A 7,012-nucleotide genomic window follows, 5' to 3' on the forward strand; every position below is an offset into this window, starting at 1 on the left:
ACCTGATCTGCTCTTGGATTTCCCTTGTCTGATTATAATTGCTAATCACTTCCATTACAGACCTTGACCTGTACAAAAATCTGCTTGTTGACTTGATATTTCATTGTCTGCACATTGCCAGCCTCTGCTTGCTCCAAACTTTAATTCTGCCAACCAGTGGTGTATTTAGTTTTTGTGCTGCCCTAGGCAACACAAAAATTGCCCCCCCCGCAGAGAGAGACTAACATTGACCAACAACACCCCAGCTCCCCACCCGAGAGAGCCTTCCATTGCCACTGCCCCCCATACACCAGCCACCATCCCCCATGGCAAGAGAGAGAGACACTAACCTTCAAAGCTCTGGACATCCCCAATTGAGAGTTGGGTTGTGCATACACCATCATGAAACCCTCAGCCTCTCTCGGAACCCACCAGGTCCCCATGACATGCGTGTCCCTTCTTCCATCCCTTCTTCCAAGGGGCAGTGCTCCCCCCCTGAAAAAATGCTGCCTTAGGCAAATGCCTTGTTTGCCTTGTGGTAAATACATCCCTGCTGCCAACTATTTGGTGCTTCACTGTTTACCTGCTACCAACACTGTCTTGTGACCTGACTCTGCTCATATCTGAACCTGGTTTATCCTAGAAGCATTTCCACCTGTACCCATGTGCAACATGTGTCGGTGTTCCTGGGTTCCAGGCATCCATGCACTTGTTCCCTTCCATCACCCTTGCAGGTCCTTTCTTAATTTCTGGGCTGTCCGGATAGTAACTGTGAAAGAGGCAAGCCTTGTCTTCTTGGGCTCCTCATATAGGTATGTGACAAGTCTGTTGGCACAATGGCTTTTGCTCCATATGTAATAACATTTTTATAGATGTCAACTGTTTCAGATTTGCTGGAAAATCCCACATCTTTGACCTCTGTGCTGCCAATGCTGTGTCCAGGGCCATGTCCTGGGATCACAACATCAATCTTACTTTAGTTACTGCACATGTCCAGTAGTTGTGGGTATTAAGGCCACTACTGGGTGCTCTCTGAATAGGCAAGGTCTGGTTGAGAACAACCCATAAACTGGAAGTGATTTGGTCATGCCTACCTGGAAAGTGGAAGGACACAATGTGGACCACGGGTGGGGTTAAGTGTCCTGAGATCCAAAATCACAAGGCTGGTAAGTATGCATCATTGAAACATTATTGAAAGATATCCATGAAAATAATGTTTAGAACACATTTATACCTCTGCGTTTTAGCTGCACTTTAAACCTAAAACCCCAAGAAATGCTGAATGGACCAAGCTTTGCTTTACAGGAGTTCGTCCAATGCCAGACTTTCAGCCTGTTTGAACATCATATAAAGTAGATCGTTTATCTGCTGCTACCATATATGACAGTTTACTTCTGCTTCTGGTATGGATTTCCAAACAAAAATCAGCGAAAACAAGGTTGAGGTCCACAAAAATCCCCATTTGAGCATGCAGAGTGGCCTGGTGAGGAAAGTAAGGAGAATGAGCTTGCAGCCCATCCCTCTGAACCATACCAGTCCACATGCCCTCATGTGCCAAACATCATATATACAGTAGTAGCAGGATTTTCTCCCGCTAGTAAATATGATAGCTTTCTAAGTCTGGTATGGATTCTAGGGGGGAATCCTACACAGAAATTAGGGGGAAAAATGGTTGAGGTCCACCACAAAAATCTATATTTGAACTGGCCAAGAAAAGAGAGGGGAAGGGCACTAGCTTGTGGCCCATCCCCCTGAACCACACCAGGCCACATGCCCTCAACATGGGGGGGGTTACCTTGTAAGGGGAAGTCCCCCCCCCCCAGCAAAGCACCTTGTCCCCATGTTAGGGAGGACAAGGGCCTCTTCCCAACAAGCCAGGCTTGGTAGTTGTGGAGATCTGGGGGCATGGAGCTTAAAGGAATCTTGAAGACCCCTTTAACAATGCACCCAGATACTGCCCCTTCCCCATGTGAATGAGGAAAGGGTACATAGAATACAGTCTATACATGATCATATTCTGCCCAGGGGCGGACTGACCATTTGGAACCTCGGGCACTGCCCGAGGGCCCGGGGTCAGTAGGGGGCCCCATGAGATGCCCCTGGTACCTTTTTCATAGGCTTTTTTGAGTTTGGGCAAGGACACAGGGGCCCCATGATCCCCTATTGCCCGGGGGGCCCCATGAGTTGTCAGTCCGCCCCTAATTCTGCCACTGACATAATGGGGATGCCTAAAACAACATTGACCAAATATGATCATGTCCATATACTGTATGGCAAATTACATCACTTTGGAAACTTACATTTTAACAGGAGGACCAGAGTTGTCATTTGGAAGCCATGGGACTAGATGTGTGTTGGCAGTCAGTGGAATTTTTTTCTTTCAATGGGTCACCAGGTATCATGATCGATGTGGATTTGCAGCGCTGGACAATTCGATTGAGGATGTATGTTTTTTTTTTGGGGGGGGGAGGGATTCAAATCCCAAGAATTTGGCTTGTGATTGCAGCACACTCCTATTGACCTTAGTTGGTGACTTTGACAGGTGGTGCCACCTGTCAAACTCTGCAAGCTAAGTTAAATTGCTGCTGCCCCAAAGCGAAGCATTACTGTCTCCACATGTGTACATGTGAATTGAGGTGGGCAATCAGTGGAGCCATGGCCATCTGTATGGAAGTAACCCTCATGTTGAGAGAATTCTCAATCAGCAGGTGGAGAAAACGTATTGCTCTTTATTATTTTCTTTGTTGCACAGTGCCTCTGTCATAATCAGTCTCCCTGACTAGGATTTAAAGAAACAAAAATTGATTTTCTTTGAATTTGTAGGAAAAAAGGTGAAAATTCAATCTTATTGCTCCTAGTTTGTACTGCAAGCTGGTGGCTCATGTCGCTGCGTGAAAGTATCAGTGGGACAAGTTTTATATTTCCCAAAGCTCACTGTGCCGCGCACACTGACCCCTGGACGTCACCGAGGATCCATGCTAAACACTTTATCGTCTTCTGTAATGTTGTCTATACGTGCCGCATTTCAACCCCAGTCACCGCGTAATGCCATGAGCTCCTAATCGTCAGTATTTGTCTTAGGGGCTGGATACATAATTTACTGACACTTAAGAAATGCAATATATATGATAATGTAAAACACAGGTTGTAATGACATTGTCTGCTTTCCCTGCTCTGATCTCCTTCTCTGCAGTGGACAGCGCTGTCCCAGGTCATAAATTATACATATACATTACATTATGCATGGAGCCCAAAGGCCGAATATATACAGCCACAGAAATATATACATATCTATCTATTCATATCGTCTTCCTTTTCTCCCCTCTCTCTCTTTTTCTTTCTTTCTCTCTCACTATCTCTCTCATAATTTAGTCTATCCATCATTTTCTTTTTTTAGTTCTTCCTTTCTTTTTTTCCTCTTTCTTTCTTTCTTTCTTTCTTTCTTTCTTTCTTTCTTTCTTTCTTTCTTGTCTGTCTAGCTACCCATCCATCCATCCATCATCTATCCATGAATTTCTCTCTCTCTCTCTTTCAATTTAGTCTGTCTAGCTATCCATTCATCCATCATCTATCCACGAATTTCTTTCTCTCTCTCTCTCCACCCCCCATCTCTCTGTCTCTCTCTCTCTCTCTCTCTCTCTCTCTCTCTCTCTCTCTCTCTCTCTCTCTCTCTCTCTCTCTCTCTCTCTCTTTTTCTTTCTCTTTCTTTCTTTCTTTCTTTCTTTCTTTTCTTTTCTTTTCATTTCTTTCCCTTTCTTTTCCTTTCTTTCCTTTCTTTCTTCCTCTCTCTCTCTCTCTCTCTCTCTCTCTCTCTCTTTCTGTCTCTCTCTTTCTTCCTCTCTCTCTCTCTTTATTTCTGTCTCTCTCTTTCTTCCTCTCTCTCTCTTTCTTTCTTTCTGTCTCTTTCTCTTTCTTTCTGTCTCTGTCTCTTTTTTTCTTTCTGCCTCTCTTTCTTTCTGTCTCTCTTTCTTTCTGTCTCTCTGTCTCTCCTCCCTCAGGAGCCGTTGAGTATTTTGGGTCCCCTGTTCACTCTGAGCCTGATTTGGAGCACATCCCCTGCTGACACCACCATATATCCTTCCTTTCTTTCTTTCTTTCTTTCTTTCTTTCTTTCTTTCTTTCTTTCTTTCTTTCTTTCTTTCTTTCTTTCTTTCTTTCTTTCTTTCTTTCTTTCTTTCTTTCTTGTCTGTCTAGCTATCCATCCATCCATCATCTATCCATGAATTTCTCTCTCTCTCTCTCTCTTTCAAAATAATCATATAGTTTAACCATTTGCCCTCCAGAGGATTTCCCCCCTTCCTGACCAGGCCGTTTTTTGCGTTACGGTGCTGCGTTACTTTAACTGACAATTGCACAGTCATGCAACGCTGCACCCAAATTAAATTTATGGCCTTTTTTCCCACGAGTAGAGCTTTCTTTTGGGGGTAGTTGATGTGCATTTATTTTTTTCGCTATAAAAATAAGACCGACAATTTGAGAAAAAACAATATTTTTGACTTTTGGCTATTAACCATTTCAATACTGGGCAATTTTATACCTTCCTGCCCAGGCCAGTTTTCAGGTTTCAGCGCTCTCACACTTTGAATGACAATTGCGCGGTCATACAACATTGTACCCAAACTAAAATTTTATCATTTTCTTCACACAACTAGAGCTTTCTTTTGGTGGTATTTAATCACCGCTGGGGTTTTTCTTTTTTGCTAAATTAACAAAAAAAGACCAAAAATTTTGAAAAAAAAAACACGTTTTTCTTTTGTTTCTGTTATAAAAGTTTACAAATAAATAATTGTTCTTCATAAATTTAGGCCGAGATGTATTCTGCTACATGTCTTTGGTGAAAATAACCCAAATTAGGATGTATTATTTAGTTTGTAGGAAAGTTATAGAGTTCACAAACTATGGGATAGATCTGAATATTGATCAATCCTGAAGTACTGACAGCCAATCTAATTTCTTGAGGTCCAAGAATGTCAGAATAGTACAGATATCCCCCAAATTACCCCTTTTTGCAGAGTAGACAGTCCGATGTATTTCATAAGAGGAATGGCGAGTTTTTTGAAGTTGTATTTTTTTTGTCATAATTTTTCGGAAAATTAAAAAATTCAAAAAATTATTTTCACTATTTTTTTTTTTACATACTGTCACCAGTGCAGTACAGCATCATCATATAACTGGCATGGCGGTGATCAGGGACACTGACTGGTGACAGTATGAAAAAAAAATATATATATATATATTTTTTTTTTATTATTTTTAATTTTTTATTACATTTTTTTTAATTTTTTTTAAGATTTGTTTTTCATATTTTACTATGACCAAAGTAGTACACTGTTACCATAGTAACATTGCACTACTTTGGGGAAGTGATCAGTATTTTTTTTTATTTTTTTTTACACAATTTGCTTATAGCAAAGAATTACTTTGCTATAAGCAAGCATTTATCTGAATGACATCGATTCATTCAGGTTTTATTTTTTTTTTTGTGCTTAGCTGTGATTTGGCCACAGCTAATCACATGACATGTGCATGTGACCTGCTGTGACCATTCACAGCTAGGCACTAGTATACAATGGATGGCATGAATGAAGCCATCCATTGTATACAACTGTCATGTGACCTGCTGTGATTGGTGCCCGCAGTGCCCGAGTTTCCAAATGATCAGTCCACCCCTGCTCAGAGAACAGAAAGCCTGCAGGAGTGGTGGTTGAGGCAGGCAAAAGTTCATTTAAAAGCATTCTAGACATCAGCTCTACCCCCCACAGCTATTACCTTTTGTATCACTCAACCCTTCCTCCTAGATTATAAGCTCTAACGAGCAGGCCCTCTGTTTCCTCTTGTACCAAATTGTATTGTAACTGTAATGTCTGCCTTCATTTTGTAAAGGGCTGAGCGAACTGTTGGCGCTATATAAATCCTGTATAATAATAATAATCCTAGACAAAAATGAGCATTTCACTCTTGCTGTGCATGGAGAGCCCCACTGCAAGTGCAGTTTTGAGTTCAGCTTTTAGCCTTCTATCCAAACATTTTACCTTTACATGAACTTTAAATTCGATGTTCTGTCCTTTCCTTCCTCCTATGTGTGCGTCGCTGTGTGCATCACACTATGTAGAGCCAGCGGAGGTGGCAGATGACATCAGGAGGGTTCAGGAAGCATGTTAATTAAAGTCCTTAGAAAAGGTTCACCTGCTGTCACTTTGACCTCCTATGTCTAAATGTCTCGGCTATTTATAGCCATGGCCATGTCACCTTCCTCTAGAGGATCAATCATCCAGAAGCAATTAGACTAAGTTTACCATTTCTGCAACTTGTAGGGATGCTATTTATAGACATAATGTGGCCTCGGTGGCCAGAAAATTAGAAACACAGATCTGAAATCATATATATATATATATATATATGTACATACGCACAATTTGTTAGCATTTTTAATACTATAGATGATTCGTACAATTACAAGTTTAAAATATATATTTTTTTATTATTGTATACTTTTTTTGAATAATATAAATTCATAATTGATTTGATTGATTTGTCTACTTGTTAGCCTATAATTAAAAATAGAGCATTTAAAGATAAAATAATATATTTATTTAAACATTTATATATATATATATATATATATATATATATATTTATATATATATATCCTAGATTGTAAACTCGAAAGAGCAGGGCCCTCGATCCCCTCATGTTTTGCATTGTATTGGTATTGTTCTGTCACATGTTCTGTCCCCCTTTGTAATGTACAGCGCTGAGCGAACTATTGGCGCTTTATAAATACTGTATAATAATATATTCACATACAGTATATATTTAGCGATTTATTTTTTTTAAGTGCATGTATTGGTAGCACTACCCCCTTAGGAGTTGCAGCTTGCATCTTCACACAGACTTGTATCCAGAGTCAGAGATTAGCTCTTGAGCTTTGGTCTTGTTATTTTTATTAACCTCCTTGGCGGTTTTCCCGAGTGTAGCTTGGGGTAGAATTTCTATACCAAGAACGACAGAAACAATTGAGTACTGTCCGTGA

General features: G+C 40.5%; 1 long non-coding RNA gene across 1 annotated transcript in view; it reads right to left on the reverse strand.

The window, feature by feature from the left end:
* LOC149455678 (uncharacterized) overlaps positions 1-6,149 on the reverse strand; it is a 61,114-nt gene extending 54,965 nt beyond the window's left edge. Inside the window, exon 1 of the long non-coding RNA XR_016314036.1 lies at positions 6,012-6,149. This is a non-coding gene — a long non-coding RNA (uncharacterized LOC149455678). The remainder of the gene's footprint in view (positions 1-6,011) is intronic.
* Positions 6,150-7,012: the final 863 nt, after the last annotated feature.

This window comes from Staurois parvus, unplaced genomic scaffold, assembly GCF_062004578.1.
Source record: "Staurois parvus isolate SC_StPar_1 unplaced genomic scaffold, SC_StPar_1.0 ptg000390l, whole genome shotgun sequence".
Taxonomy (NCBI): Eukaryota; Metazoa; Chordata; class Amphibia; order Anura; family Ranidae; genus Staurois; species Staurois parvus.